Raw genomic sequence first — 16,424 nt, 5'->3', positions numbered from 1 at the left:
GTGGCCAAAAAGCAAAGGTCTCCTTGCTTCTCTTTTGTTGGTGGCCAAAAACTTGCCGTGCTGGACTTCAGTTCTATAATCCTCATCCTGGAAAACGTGAATTATAAGTTCTGATCGCGTTATACATAGACATCCAGGGGCCTGTACGTTATCCATCTCGCAGAGTAGGGGAGTTTGAAGTTATTTATAAGACATGTTTGGAGGGTGAGGGCTAATTGTTAGCCGACTAAAATCAGCCATAACCTATTAGTTGTAGCCATTAACTAATTAATTAATAACGAATAATTAGTCTTAACTCATCCAAAAGGTTTTGTAGTTTTGATGCCCATATAAATTAATAGAATAAATGAGGTAGGAATATGCAGGATGGCAGGGATTGTTATAGTTTACTACAGTAACACGTATAGGGCCACATTGCAAACATCAATTTCCAGTAACAGATTACAAACCCGAATCTTACTTAATCTCAAGAAAGAAAAACAAATCTTACTTGACAAATATAATGGATTCTAAAACAGTTAAGTCCAAATTTAACAAAATGGTCGCGTGGCCTAATGGATAAGGCGCTCGCCTCCGGAGCGGGAGATTGTGGGTTCGAGTCCCACCGTGATCGTTTTTGTTGCTCGCCATGTTTGCTCTTTTTTTCCCCCTTTATTACCCCTCCGAGTCCATGCATCCTCCTTTTTCTCTCTCTCTCTCTTTTTTTAGGCCTTTTACCCCTCCGAGTCCGAGATCAGGCCCGATCAGCTAAGGGCGCGTTTGGTAGCATGTATGAGGGCTGGGCCAGGCCGCTCGGATGCATGCGCTTGCGTTTGGTTGGCTGGATGGATCATTGGGACAGGCTCACACGCTACTCAAAGCATGAAAGATGCTGCATCCAGAGAAACGCCAGAATTGGAGGCTCTCGCTGTGCAAGATTAGTATAGCTAACGACGAGGCGGCCGCCGGCTTTGTGTTGAAGGACATCGTGTGTCTCGTCGGGACCGGGTTCTACCTCCTGTTCACCATGCACCTGCTCTTCAGCTCCAGCGCCGCCAGTGGGATGCAGTTCTGTGCGGTGTGCTTCGCGGCGACGTGCGGCTTGACGATGGTGATTGCTGACTGGATCGACCCGCCGGACGATGATGCCGACGAAACTGACACCACCGCCGCCACGGATGGCGACAGCCGCCCCGAGGGCGATGCCGGCGGCGAGGCAAGCCGAGACGAGGAGCTCGAAGTGCGCGAGTCGTGGCGGTTCCTCTGGGTTCTGGTCCTCATCACGCACTGCGTCGACGCGTACCTCCTCGACGTCACGCTCGGCCCGCAGCCTACAACACTCGCGATCTTGGCCCTCTGCAACTTGGAGGTGCTCAAGGTTGGAAGGCAAGTCCAGCTGACGCCGGACGACGGGGAGGGAGCGGGAGCTGTCGACAAGTGGCGCCGCGGTGCCATGGTGGTGTACGCGGCGTGCAGCGTCAAGGTCTTTGTCGTCTACCTCGTGCTCGACTGTTACCTGGCCGCGCTCGGCTTCTTCTGGCTTTTCGTCATGGCGGACCTCCTGTTGGCTGAGGAGGACAACCTGTCGGACTTCGATACCTCGGGTGAAGATGGGGAGGAGCGTGCTGGCTTCGAAGGGGACATCACCGGAGGCGATGAGGAAGGGTTGATGAGGAGACCAGGGAAGAGCATTCCGACACGAACTCATCAGAGGATGAGGAGGAAAGTTCTGCGCATTGTGATAGTTCATCGTCAGAAGATGAAGAGGAAAGTTCTGTGCATTGTGACAGTTCAGAAGAGGATGAGATTGTTGAGGAGCAGCGACACGAAGGACCGGGTTACGGCAGCGGCGGCAGCACGGACGACAGCTGGGATTTGGTAGACGTCGACGATCCGGAGATGCCGGCAAAAGCTAACTGCGGCGCCAAGCGGAGGAAGTCCAGGCTTATCCCATGGAAGCACACGCCGCGTGATATCCTGTTGACGCGTGGCTGATTTATCGTGATATGAGATTTTCTAGCTTCCGTTAGGATTCTGTATAAAACTTCCATCCGGGTAGAGAGTTCGTTAGGTAAAACTAGATCTAAAATTGAAGTCCGGAGCAAAAAGATATGAAACACTAAAGCAACAGCAAGTGGCCAACTTGTTGATGATCACCGGACATCTGTCGTGGTTTCCAATAGATCTGGTGAAGCATTTTTTGTAGAATATTTTACAGAATTTCAGAACCTTTGCAACAAGTACAAGATCACCAAAAATGAACTTCGGATCTACGAGATATGACCAAATTACCAAAAAAACAAAAAGTGAATGCGCTGAACACACCATGATCCGGAACAATTTCTGATCGTCCAATGCATTATTTTGGATGGATTCTTTTAATAACCCCATACACAAGCTTTCTAACAAGGACAACATCATAAGAAAAGACTTCAAAGCTAGAAGATATGACCAAAACACCGAGAAAATTATAGTACTACCATAGACCCAATGCTTATAGTTTTGAACTAGCAGATCATCCAGTGAAGTCCACTAATTTGGCCACAACATTCACTGGTATGACCATATATGATCCGTATTCATGGGGTCAAGAGCATCACTAATGAACGAAGCTGAACTACCCGAATCAATAAGAATCAACAATGAATGGTGAAGAACAACACCGCTGAATGGACAGTCCTAGATGCAAGCGAGGAGCCAGTAGCCGCCTTGGATATAGCCAAACACAACTGATCTTTAGAAGGAACAGGTTCAACTGCATCAGAATCACCAGCAGGGTCGACGAACGACTCCCAAACAGTCTCTATTGTCGGCAACACCTCAGGGGCACACTTGTGGTCCTCGGACCACTCCGCTGCACACTTGTAGCAGAGGCCCATCACGCGGCGGTACAATTCCAAGGCCGCGAGCTTAGCATCCGGCGTCGGTGGTGAAGTAGAGTGTCCACGGCCGAAGAGGTTGGGGAAGACTTGTCTGACCGCGGTGGAGGTGGTAAGGCCGTAAGGGCAGAGCCATCCGCGGCACCGTGGGCTGCCTGAGAGATGAAGACCAATCAGGCAATCACCAGAACGTGACGTCCACGTGGACGCCCCGGCACCTCCTCCCACAACAATGACAAAGAAGAAGCATTATCCAAATCCTTAGGCCGTTGGACAGAACAACTGGCTTAGAGCAGGACTTCTATTTTAGATTTGGGTGCTCACCTCTATTTTTATTGGCCCAACTTCTTTCACTCCAGTAGCATCTATATTTAGCTATGTGGGCTCAACTATGGGCCTGCTAGAGCTGCTCTTAATATCAGAGTGTAAGCCATCAATAAATTGCATAGTGTAAAACAATGGGTCACGAGAAGCAGACTATGCTGAAAGCTGATCAACTAGTTCAACGTAGTCCGCCATCGTAGAAGTTTGTTTGACACGAAAGAGGTTGCAAATAAGCTGCTCATGCTGGTCGCGATCATGAAGCTGGTAGCAAAAGTTAGGTCAGGCAAGCGAATGAATCTGGGACTCAATTGATTGGAAACCGTCGAGCAACAAGGCCATCACGGTGTATCTCAGCAACACTAATCCTTTACTAACAAATGTCGCATACATTGACAGTATGCATTTATTTTATTCAAATACTATTTTATAACCATCTCTACACAATAAAAAGCCGCTAACTAGATTCTTTTTTATGGAGAGAATATATTGTACGTTCTTCAGTTGTATTGTCTTTCCCAAAGTAAAATTTAGAATGAACATACCAACATCAAGAACACACACACGTGATCTGTTCTCCATCAGCAAAGATCCAATCCCGTAGACCTTGTAAGAAGAAAACAAAGAAGCATAAGCACACACATGAATATTAGCTCCAATGCCCATCCACCAATCAGGCGAATGACAGAAGAATTACCATACCCAGATGTTCCTCCTTCAGTCTCTTTAACAACCATGTTTGCAGACTTTTTGTCTTGCTTAAATTTATGATCTGGGCACGCACTTGCCCAATGTTCATCGCTCTCACAAAACAAAGCAGCCACCTTTATTCTTTTCTTCTTATAAACGTGATTGTTTGCTTAGGCTTTGAATTGTTCTCTTGCTTGTTCTTCTTATTATTATGAGATGCACTAGAGTTTTTCTTCTGCACCATATTAGCACTAGAAGACTCAGCTCCTTTTCCACGAGTGTCTTTTGCTCTTCCCTCTCCTCAACATCAAGAGACCTAATAAGCTCAGCCACGCTAAACTCTTGTCTCTTATGTTTTAGAGAGGTATCAAAATCCCTCCAAGAAAGTGACAAATTAGCGTTAATACCACCGGGCATAAACTTGTTGGGCAACACACACATGGAAATTGCTGGAGTTCCTTAGCTAGTGCCTATATCTCAGAAGCATGTTCCACTACTGAATGGTTGTCAACAATTCTATAGTCATACATGCTCCATGATGTACAACTCACTACCAGCATCAGAAACACCGAACTTTGCCCCAAGTGCATCCCATAATCCTTTGTCAGTTGTGTATGTCAAGTAAGAGTCCATATATTTTTTAGCAAGAGTGCTAATCATAGCGCCTCGAAACAAGTTATCGGCAATCTCGAACGCTTTCTCCTCACCAGGAGTAAACTGTTCGGGTTTTCCCTACGCAGTGTGATAGAAACTCATAGTTATCAACCACAGGATCATCTTAGCACGCCATCTCTTATATTTGACCCAGCAAATGCACTTGACTTCAATGCAGCAGCAAAACCACTAACAGAAAAATTGTCTAATATCAGTTTTTGGGATTGTTAGGAATTTAGGCATTTCCATGTTTAATTTAATGTAGAAAAATCGTAGCAAATTTGTGACCACAAATATATGCATGTATGATATATTACTACTAACAATAGTACCAAAAACGTACATGACAAACATGCTGACCATAGCAAAAAAAAAAATCTACTGAGACCATGTTTAGTTTCCACCAAAATCCAAACTTTAACACTATGTAAAAAATCTTTTTTTATAGTGTCAAAGTTTGAATTTTGGTGGAACTAAACACGCCTTCGGTAACCAGCGGCGGACTCTTTCTTTCTTTACCCACGCCCCACGGGTCGTGGCCATAGCCATAGCTAGGGAGGCGAGGCGAGGCGAGGACAGGACCATCTCGCTCCCTTGCGCGTTTGGGGCGGCGCGGGATCTGTCAGAATCTTCGTCAGCCCTTGCAGCGGTAAGCCCCAATTAATCCCTTCATCGTCTCATCTAGTACTAGTACCTTGTGGTCGGGCAAAGAAAATGACTTCGTTGCTGCAAGCTTATATTACCATAAGTAGTATATATTTTAGCATAGCAGCATCAGAAAGGGCCAGTGGAGGAAAGCCAATCTCCTCCGTCGGGGACAGATTCTTACCAGACTGTATAAGCCGAGCAGCCTCACTGTCTTCACATGAACAAAGAAAACAATAATAGGCGATTTGGTTTTGGTTCAGTTCCTTGGTTAATGAAGAAATTCGGTTCTTAGAAAATAAGAACCGACCGGTTCCAAAAAATTTTAGGAACCAAGCATTTCGGTTCGGTTCCAGTACTAACCGAACTAACTGATTTTTTTTCCCTAGAGGTTAAGTCAAAAAAATATAGGTTGTAAAGCAAAGTTATTTTAGATAATAATAATTGATAAAGGAACAATATTAATATAGTAACACAAATACATAGCAATTCAACATGAGACATCACACAGACTAAACAGAGTCTGACATAATTCAAGTAAGTGAAGTACAATTCATGTATTTCGATCCTTTGGGTTAATTTGGTTATCTGAAATTTTCTCGATTATTTCGGTTCCTTGCTATTTAAAACTAAGGAACCAATTTTTCAGTTCTGGTTCTTTCGGTTCAGTTTATCAGTTTCGGTTAATTATGCCCCCCCCCCCCCCCCCCCCCCCCCCCCCCCCCCCCCCACTGCCCCAAGCGATTAGTATCTCCGATTAATTGCACCGTGCTATTTTAGCAAGTGACCCCTTCAGTTTTGCCTTGCAAATTAAACAAATGGTATAATTAAGCCGCTGGCAGCAGTTGGGTGCATCTGACATCTCCAAACATCTGTCTTAATTGCTTTCCTTCATGCAAGTCCCTGCCTTGTACTCATATGTAAGATTGAGCTACAAGTTTCACGTATTCAACTCCAAATGACGGATAAAGATTGACTTCTCTAATGCTAAACTCAATGCCCATCTCTTATATTATTTGTCCAGGACAAGGCGACAAGCCAGAATGAGCCTATCCAAGGCTATTGGAGTCCTTAGTGGCATCAATGAGTTTGGTAACTTGTTCCAGTTGGTCACATCTGCTGTCTCATATATGTGTTCCAAGTGGAATGGATCACAGGAGAAACAACAACTTAAACAAGATGATCTACTGCAGTTGCAAAGTGACCTTCAACGCCTTACTGATACTCTACCGGCAATGTACAACCTCATTGATCGAGCGGAGTGGAGGATCCATGTACCCTCTGTGGCACAGCTCCTTCCAAAACTCAAGGATGCAGTATATGATGCGGAGGACCTTCTGGATGAGTTCAGATGGTATAAGCTCAAGCTGGAAACTGAGGGCAACAACGATGCATCCCAGATGTCTCCTCTCATTGACTTCTTTCTCAGTGTCACCCATGGAAGCTTCAACAAAGTGACTGATATACAGACCAGGTTAAGTCATCTTTCTGCCCAGCTTGAGAAGATGGGCATGCATGAGGCAACTCCACGGTTTGACAAATCGGTCAGGCCACCGACCACATCTTTCCGCACTGAGCCAAACATACTTGGTCGAGACAAGGAACTGGAGGAGGTGATGAGATTGCTTGGTATACCAGCACCAGACCATGGTAGCAGTAGCAGGTGCAGGTCTACTTCCAAACGGAAGAGAACTGCATCTAGTGCAGCCGATAGTACTGAACCAATAAGGATACCATCTGTTCCTGTTTTGCCAATAGTTGGAATCGGGGGTGTTGGAAAAACTACTTTGGCCCAAGAGATCACTACACTTCCAAGTGTTAAATCCCACTTTGACAATATCATTTGGATTTGTGTCTCGGATGACTTCGATGAGGAGAGGTTTACTAAAGTTCTCATAAAATCTCTATCTAGAAAAGAGGCAACAGCCGATAATTTAGACGATCTTCAACAAGTGCTTGCTGAAGAAGCTGGAAAAAAAAGGTTCTTGCTCATCCTTGATGACATTTGGCCTGCTGCCTTGAATGATGGGCAGCGTTGGAGGAAATTTTGTGCACCTCTCACAAAAGTACTTAAGGGAAGTATGTTGTTGGTGACCACTAGGTTTGCAGAGGTTGCTGATATAGTGGGCACGAATGGAGTCCTTTGTATTGGAAGGCTTGAAAGAAGATGTATTTTGGGATTTTTTCAAACTATGTGTGTTTGGGTCTGATGATTCTCACATTGATCCACAGTTAGAGCAGATTGGTAAGAGCATACTTGTAAAGCTCAAGGGTACTCCTTTAGCTGCCAAAACTATTGGAAGGCTTTTACGAAAGAGCCTTACCTCTGCACATTGGAATGATATACTAAACAACGAACTGTGGCAAATTGAACAAAAGGAAACTGACATTTTGCCAGCTCTTCGGTTGAGCTACATGTATTTACCTTTCCATTTGAAGAGATGCTTCTCATTTTGTGCTGTATACCCCAAAGATTACAATTTTAAGAAGGCTATTCTAGCTGAAATTTGGGTGGCAGAAGGATTTGTGGATCCTCAAGGTAGCATTCCACTTCAGCATATCGGTGAGCAGTACTTTGAAGACCTTGTAAATTTGTCCTTCTTCCATAAACTCCGTGGTAAATATGTAATACATGACTTGATGCATGACATGGCACTTCTAGTGTCCAAGGACGAGTGCTTCATTGTAAAGAATACAAGTGGGATCGAAAAAGTTCCTCCAAACGTTCGCCATCTGTCGATACTATCAAGCAGTGGTGTTAAGTGTTCTGACTTAATGAGCCTAGGCAAGCACACAAAGCTGCGCACCCTGCTTTGCAGCAAGTATTTCAGGAGTCAGACTTCTTTTCTGATGGATCGCTGGTTTGATGAACTTGGGTGCGTGCGTGTTTTATTTTGTGCCTTCGAAATGAAACAATTACCAGAGAGGATAGGCAATCTGAAACATCTCCGGTACCTTGGAATCTCCGGAAATTGCCATTTCAACGAAGTTCCTTCATCATTCTGGAGCCTCTGTAACTTGCAGATTTTGTATGCCAGGAGATGCACATTTGAAAGATTGCACATAGGTGCCAGTAAGCTGATCAATCTGCAAAAGTTTGAATCACGTATTCTTGAAATGAAAGTTGATGCTACAAAGTTGGTAGAGCAAATTGGGTTCATAAACAATTTTCCAGATATAAAAGATTTGGTTATATATAATCTAGGCGCGATAAGCAAGAATCATGCAGCAAAGGTGGAACTTAGGAAGAGGAAAGATCTTAATAGTTTGACTCTGAGTTGGTTTTTGTTCAGATCTTCAGAACACAATGAGATAGAAGTGCTTGAAGCCCTACGACCTCCAACTAGTGTGAAATCTGTGCACATCGAGGGTTATCCAGGTGAATATCTTCCAAGCTGGTTCCCTGGTTCTGGTTCTGATGGACTCGATGCCATGCCAGTTTCTAGTACAATTTTGTCATCATTAACAGAACTGAGGATTGAAGGGTGTCAGAACCTAAGTGATTGCAGATTCGAACAATTTCTACAACCAGCAACTTATGTACCTGCCATCAGAAAAATAGAGATTGCGCATTGCAGAAATGTAAAATCAGTACGAATTGAACAATTTCTACAACCAACTCCCCTTGAAGAACTGAAGGTGTACAATTGTCCAAGCATCACACATCTGTTGGCGCGAAAACTCAAACTGAAGTATTCTGGCAACCTCGGAGACAGCATCGATTGCAGTTCCCTCACCATCTTGCATCTATCGTGTGACGATGTGGCATCCATTGACCTACAAAAGTGGAGCCTTCCAGTGCTACAGGAGCTCAAGATCAGTAAGCTGTCCATGTCTGATATCTATTAGAGACTCTGAACAAGTGCAGGTACCCACTGACCTTTCCCTTGGCTGGACCAGACGCAGCACTGCAAAACTCCCGTTCCTCACTCACCTAACCATCCAATGCTGCTACAAGCTGGAAACTCTTGATGGTCCTCCTAACACATGAATATCTCCCTGCCATCAAGGAACTGACCATTTCGTCTTGTCCACGTCTCAACTGGCAAAGTGGAATGATGTTGCCATCCTCCATTCAAAAGCTCAAGTTATGGGATTGTGGGAATATCTCCCGCAGCTGCCTGGGGAACCTCACATCCCTACTAGAACTAAGTGGCTAACTGTTATTATCTCCGATCCATCACTCAATTGATCTAGTTTTCTTCCAAGTCAAACTAGTTATCTTATACTGTATATGTTTGATCAAGTTTATAGAACAGGAGTATTATTTACATTTACTATGACACCAAATAAGTTTGCTGAAAGTAAATTCCATAGCTACACTGTGGTTTAATATAAAAATCAAAATGAAGAGGGAGATTAATTCCCTTGTTTCTGCATAATATAATGCTAATGTAACCACCACCACCCTGCATGCATATATACTCCGTACGTATCATCGTCGTTGTTGTGTCATTCCACTGCATAGCATCTGCATCCGTGCATCTCAGATCAGATTCTCATCATACGTACCCAAGGCAGAGGCGTGCACAGACGAATTCTTTGGAGTCGTTGAAGCACGAGTCCATCCCGTACTCATACTACATGCAGATTCAAAGCACCAAGATGACAGACATCTCCATCAGTCACAGCTGAAGCAAGTGTACATACAATATATACATGCATGTTGTGAAATGGCCGGGTACGTACCAGAATCCGGAAGTATAAATGATCTGGAAGCCATTCTGCAGGGACAGAGAGCATGCATATGCACTATGCAGAGCAAGGACAGACAGACAATCTAGTTCAGTTCAGACTTGAGAGTTGAGACTGACTGAGCACATTGCAAATTGGTTGCAAAGGCGAATTAATAAAGCATGCATGCAACGGAATGGATAGACAGCACCGATCGACGGACCTGGAAGAGGGTGAAGTGGATGAGGAAGAGCACGAAGGTTGGTTTTGCGAACAAGAAGTAGGAGTCACCGACTTGCACGAGCGGGATGCGGCAGATGATGCCCTGAAAGCTTCGTCCCCACGGACAGGATGATCACCACCGGCATAATGGATATCCAGAGCATGGTGTGCCATCCTGCGTGCATGCATGCATGCACACATGACACATCGTCGTCATTCATGGATTATTATATATATTGGAGCAAGAGGAAAATGCATGGTGGATGTATATAGTGCCTAGGAATAGGATCCTAGGACTAGGTGGATATCTACAGAAGATGGATCGAGCAGCTCACCATTGACATTGAGAAAGAGGAAGACGAGAGCAGAAGCCCAAAGGGGAGGACTGATCCCCACGATCACCTTGAAGCCGTCCTCCAGTGACCGCTTGATGTACTTCTGGAGATCAAACTTGCTGCCAGGGGCAAGATGTACCTGCATACACGTACATACGTTACTGCTGATTGCCAAAGATTCAGTTAATTAATTAAATGCAGCACGACAATATACATATATAGCTGGCTGAATGAATGAATGAACAAGTTGGTGACATACTGTATGTTGACAAAGCTGTGGCGCAGCGCGCAGTAGTCTACCTGCCTCACGGATCTGAAGAACTGCCGGAAGAAGTTGATCTGCCGGAAGACAATTGTCAGTCAGTCAGTCTGTGTGTAGCAATTCATTTCGTTTCGTTTAAGAAAGGTACTGACTCTATGTATATATATGTTAATAATCATGCACGAATGCATCTTACGATATGATGTAGAAGGATGCTGGGAACTTGTTGAGCACATTCATATGCTGCCTCACGGACCTTACATAGTATCACAATATAATCCGGTGCTACCAACGGATCATCCACTGTTTAAAATGTATACCGGTGGAGCTTGGTATGGGCTATTTTCTGGATTTAGGAACAAAGAATATTCTGGCCTCCCACATCCACACATGAACGAGTATAGACGTTGATATTGGCTATTTACATCTACTTAGTCAATTTTGGGGAAAAGGTTTGTTGGATTTAGGCCTATGATTGGCCCAATCGGAAAAATTTCAAAGATGCGCAACCTTTATTCTCATATTGTTAATTCAAGGAGAGGTTGTCTTGCTTAAATATGCGAGTCTCCTCTCTATGCAAAATAGGTGCAAATGAGAGAGAAAGAGACTATTGCTACAAGCACGCGCAGCCCACGCGCATTTTTCACGTGAAAAATCGTGTGACTTGTAACGCAGGCTATTATTTGTGCATTTTCCATTTTTATGCTGAGCATAATGGCGCTTCAATGTGATTGAAACTGTCGTTTTAAACAGTAATAAGGTGTGTCAGTTTCTGCTAATTGATTGCAGCATTTTCTATCATTCAAATGGGTAGTTTCTACTGCTTGATGAGGGAAATTGATGCACTATGAAGGCCTATAAAACCAGGAGACGTCCTGGTTGAAGAGTACGCTATTACACGCTCACCTTCCCACTCGTTGTGCTGAGCTTCTCGCTGCTACGTCTCGTCGACCTTTGAGTTCGGCGTGCACCGGACTTGAAGATAGCGGGATCTTCGAAACCATTGCCGTGAGACTCCTGCACGGGGCGGCAATCAGGTTTTTGGGCAGCGTCTATACGCGACCACTTGGTGATCTGCAACATCTACTTCAACACGTTCGACTACGTTCTGCACGGGATCATTGAGTAATTTCCTTGCGCAATCCTATTCTAGTCAGTATGTTGCCTGTTTACATATTTTATATGCTTGCATCATTCTTTATCTATGAGTTTTTCCTCTAAATAAAATCTAGAATGTATTTTAGGTATATTTTTCCAACAAGGTATACATAAGCTCGTATATCTACTTCACCCATAAACTATGAAATCAAATATCGAGCACCCAAAACTTTGAAGAACCGGCTATTTAATGTCTTGTAGCGGTACAAGCTGGTTCACCTTGACATGTTGACTTTAGGCACCTAAATGTAGTCGCTTACTCCCTCTGTCTCTAAGTAACTGTCACTTTAGGTTTCCGTGCTGTAAGTTTGATTTGATTTGTAGAAAATACGTACAACATCTGCGTCTCCAAATAAATTTATTATGAAAACATATTCAACGATCTATCTAGATATTAATATATATATATATATATATATATATATATATATATATATATATATATATAGTCAAAGTTGTTTCTCACGAAACAAAAACAACAGTTATTTAGGGCACTTTTCCTATATTTCAAATGCCTGAATTTTAAAATAATTTTAGGCAACACACTTTTATAATCAACTAGTACAAGTAAATTATTACTTTTGTGATTTATTATTTGCCTTTGTATCAGTAACATATTAAATTTTTGTCCTTGTCTATAGAAACAACCTGTAAATTATTAATAGTCTTTGTGCCGATCCAGATCAAACTTTGTCGGATTCGTGGCTTTGTCTAACGGTTTTTTATTCCTGAAACAAATAATTGCAGATTATGCTTACATAAATTGCAATGAATTAGAACTGTAATTTTAATATGAAATATATGCAATAACTATCGTCTGAAAGGAAATTAAAATTCAGGCACCTGAATTTTAGCAAGTCCCTATTTAGGGATGGAGGGAGTACACTTTACTCAAACTAAACTTTAGTTCTAGGGTGATCTGAAACAAACGTTAAACTTTCGGTGATTAAACCTTAGTCTAACTAAATTTTAGATAGTCTTAAGACAAGTTTGTCCTAGAAATTTCCAAATTTAAAAGAAACACCATCGAACAAGAAATTCCCTCGTCTGTTGAAGTCTCTTCCGCTCCAGAAAGAGAAAAAAACACCTAGTAGCTATTTACACAGATGGTAGATCCAGTGAGGCTCAAAAAAAAAAGATGGTAGATCCAGTGGGAGTGTTCGACTGCATCAGTTGTGAGAACGATACAGCGTAGAATGGTTGTTGAGGAAGGTTGTAACCAGCAGGCAGCGCCGAACACTCTGTATCTATATATACCCCCTCGCTTCCTCAATAAATAGATCCTAGGAAGTTTACATATTAGTATGACAAAAAAAAACTATACAAACCTTTCATCAATTAGATTAGTTGCACAATAATCGATGACTGTTCTAACTACATACCCTTCATCGATTAGAGATGGGAGGAGGCACGGTAAATGCGAGAAGACTTTGAGAAAAATAAATGGGCCAGTGGACCGTTCAGCCTCCTGTAGATTGATTTATTTGTAGAAAATTTTTGTAACTAAAAATTTATTTATTCAGAGAGAGAGTGAGTATATACATAAATCCATAAAAAAAACTCAGTTTTACCGAAAACACACTTCCATAGTGCGAGCTGGTGCTGGACAAAATATGTGCAAAGTCCAAGGGAGGAGAAGAAAATCTCACACCCATGGCATGACAAGTAAAGACAGGCATGGGCCCGGTGCACGCTCCTTCCAAGGAGCCGATCTCAGAGAACACAGAACAGTGTCCGCATTTCAAACTGGGCTCATAAAGTTCTGTCGCCTCGCCTGTAGCCGGTAGGATAGCAGCTGGTGGAGAGGGGAGAGAGAGAGAGAGAGAGAGAGGATGGATTCTCAAGCGCCGCTTCGTCCTCTAGCTTTCGCCTGCTTCATCTTCCTTTGCTCATCCTTCTGGGCAGCAAATGGGATGCACGCTAGGGTTGGTGCGGCGGCGGCGGATGGGGAGAGCAGGAGGATGCGGCTGCACACCGATGGGAGCCGCGGCGACGAGCACGCATGGCCTGGGTACCTCTACACCCGAGCAGTTGGGAGATGCACATCCCAGTAAGCAACTCAAACCACTCCCAGCCCCATTCCTGGAATCAAATGCAGTGCCTTTCTTAGGTGGATGTTAAGAGGATTTGACTTTCAGTTGGTTATTTAGCAACTTTTGTTGGTCATTGCGTCAGTGTTCACTGTTAAGTTAGACATTGAATCTGTTCTAAAAAGAAATGAATACGAGGCTGAATCTTGGGATGTTCCTGTGTCACTGTGTGTAAATCTTTCCAGTTCTGGTCACTGAAGTGGGTGGTTTCAGGTTAACATACCTTCAGAGCACACATTGTAGGAGCTGGAGGCTTTGTAGCTTACCAAACTGACCCTTGTAAGTTCAGGATTCAGAGAATGAGGAGGCAAGAAAATGGTAGCCTTTTAGGTTGGGTGATGCAAGATGTGTCCCAAAAAAATTAATCTTTTGGGGATGGGTAGATCTCAAGTAGTTGTCGTTTCAGCCTAAAAATTCCAGGTAAAAGGGCATTTTTGCCAATTTTTTCCAAGCCAATTTTAGGGCAAGCCAAAATATGGGTACACCTTTGCGAGCCCACCAACTCAAATGTCCTTTCTTGAATACCTTGTCGTACACTCCATCCCAAGCTAAATTCTTGAGCAAACCATCCCATGGAATCGTCCTGCTAAGCTGTACAGCACTTCGCGCCATCGAGTACGTCTTGACTTTGGAACAAGAAGTTAGGGTGTTGTCTGGTCACGGTAGAGAGGTTGTTGTAACAATGTATTTACTGTGGTAATCATGTCATTCCTTATTTGGAGTATCTGTATGTGGCACATTTTTGCTTCTTCTGAGTTGGTTGTTGTGAATGCACGACCATCATAATCAGCTCCTGTCCTGGCCTGGACCATTCACATTGGTTTCATCAATTATACTGGATCTATGAACATTTCGTTGATCTCAGGCTTTGGTTGTCGTAGTTGTCCTGTTGTGGGGCGTCCTGCTATTAAGGGAAGTTGTTTTGGCCTTGTGGGGTGTTCTCTGCAATAGATGCATTGCTATCATAGCCTCTGCGTGATCCAATTCTGTGGATCACACCTTTCTACATAAGATTTTAACAGTGAAAAGTCTGCAAAATGGCTAAAACTACCTGCAGGTGCAGCTTGGTAAAAAAATCCCTTCCATGGGAAGTTTGAAAAAATAATCGTAGTTATGGTCTTATGGGTACTGACAACCAGCTAATTGCTAAACAATATGAGTCCCAGTGCCCAAAAATTGGTGTCAAGCTTCTCTGCCCCCTTTAGGGGAGAATGGAAGGACACTTTCTTTCAATTTGTTTTTTTTTCCTGGTAGGACCTTATCGGCTTACCATCTTAAATGGCCTTTTCTTGGCACAAATAAACACTTTGTGCCCCCACTTTCCTGCAAAATCTATGTCCTGCTACTCCTTCTGCATTCCATGGCTTTATACCCTTTCTACATATAGATAATAATTGATTCAGCAGGATAAACAACTCACCATTCGTTTCCTGATCAATTTTAAACCTTTGAATAAGAGTCCTTCCATGAATCTAGGGAAGGCAAAAGGACATCTGGCAATCAAATAAACTTGGGAACACATTCCTTTTCCTTATCATAGTTATTTGCTGCTGGCCTTCTGATATTCTTTCTGCATGGAACAGAAATGCCTTTGGGAAATTTTCCTCAGTAACATCTATTTATGAGTGGCTGCCAAACACTCTTAGTACCTGTTAAGGTGGCTGTTGATGCTCTTGCATCTTGACTATCAAGCAATACTAGATTTGTTTTTGCCATGTCAAAAGATCATGAGTTTCCACAGTGTTCTCCCATTTTATGCAGGAAAATGTTGCGGAAGAGGGATAAAATATGTAGTGATCTATCAACATTTTGTTTACATTACATTTTAAAGATGGAGCAGCTTGAATGAGCTGCCTAGCCAACTTTTGTCCAACTAGTTAGTAAACAGCAACGGTGAGATCCTCATATCATATTATCGTGTGCAAACACTCTGCAGATTCTGGAGCAGTGGAGCTGAGCCATGGCCCAACATCGTCCCTCAGGAAGCAGGCGGTGGCGAAGGTCTTTGGCTCTAGGTCCATGGAGCGGTACGGACCGCGCCTCACCCTGCTGGAAGCTACTATGAGGACCGACGACATCGGTGGCAGCGCCTTTGTGAAGCTCGTGAAGCAAGGAAGCGCTGCCCTCCTCAACGCCTACACGAGGAGAGGGTTTCCTTTCGATTCCTGGGAGGTGAAGGCCCTGCTGCTAGAGGCGCTGGTGTCCGAGGAGGCTGCTGTGGTCCAGGCGGAGCGATTTGAGCAGGCGAACTGAATCCTGTGTTTGATGGATGGAAATGAGACGATGGTGGCGCTCTGCTTCGGAAGCTGTATCGTCAGAAGGGGGCGTAGAGTAGCAGTGTATTCGTGTTCGTAAGTTGGTCACCACTTCTGTGACTTTGGCTTAGAGGTTTCTGAAGCCGCCTGGTGTGTAGGTTCTAATGCCAGGGTTTGTGTAATGTTGTGTGCACTGGTGTGTAGGTTCTAATGTACGGATCGTAATTTTCATGTTCCAATGTTAATGGAAGTTCTATGTT

At 43.6% G+C, this 16,424-nt stretch overlaps 1 non-coding gene and 3 pseudogenes across 1 annotated transcript; all 4 read left to right on the top strand.

The window, feature by feature from the left end:
* The first annotated feature begins 540 nt into the window (after positions 1-540).
* Positions 541-613, top strand: TRNAR-CCG (transfer RNA arginine (anticodon CCG)). Its single transcript has one exon. It is a non-coding gene; the product is annotated as a tRNA-Arg (tRNA).
* A 255-nt stretch (positions 614-868) lies between these two features.
* LOC136492104 (uncharacterized) lies at positions 869-2,080 on the top strand (annotated as a pseudogene).
* A 2,972-nt stretch (positions 2,081-5,052) lies between these two features.
* On the top strand, positions 5,053-9,017 carry LOC136492103 (putative disease resistance protein RGA1; annotated as a pseudogene).
* Positions 9,018-13,554: 4,537 nt separating this feature from the next.
* LOC136494189 (uncharacterized) lies at positions 13,555-16,424 on the top strand (annotated as a pseudogene).

Source organism: Miscanthus floridulus, chromosome 11 (genome assembly GCF_019320115.1).
Source record: "Miscanthus floridulus cultivar M001 chromosome 11, ASM1932011v1, whole genome shotgun sequence".
Classification (NCBI taxonomy): Eukaryota; Viridiplantae; Streptophyta; class Magnoliopsida; order Poales; family Poaceae; genus Miscanthus; species Miscanthus floridulus.
The sequence above is the reverse complement of the archived record's forward strand: the minus strand, read 5'-3'. Positions and strand labels throughout refer to the sequence as shown.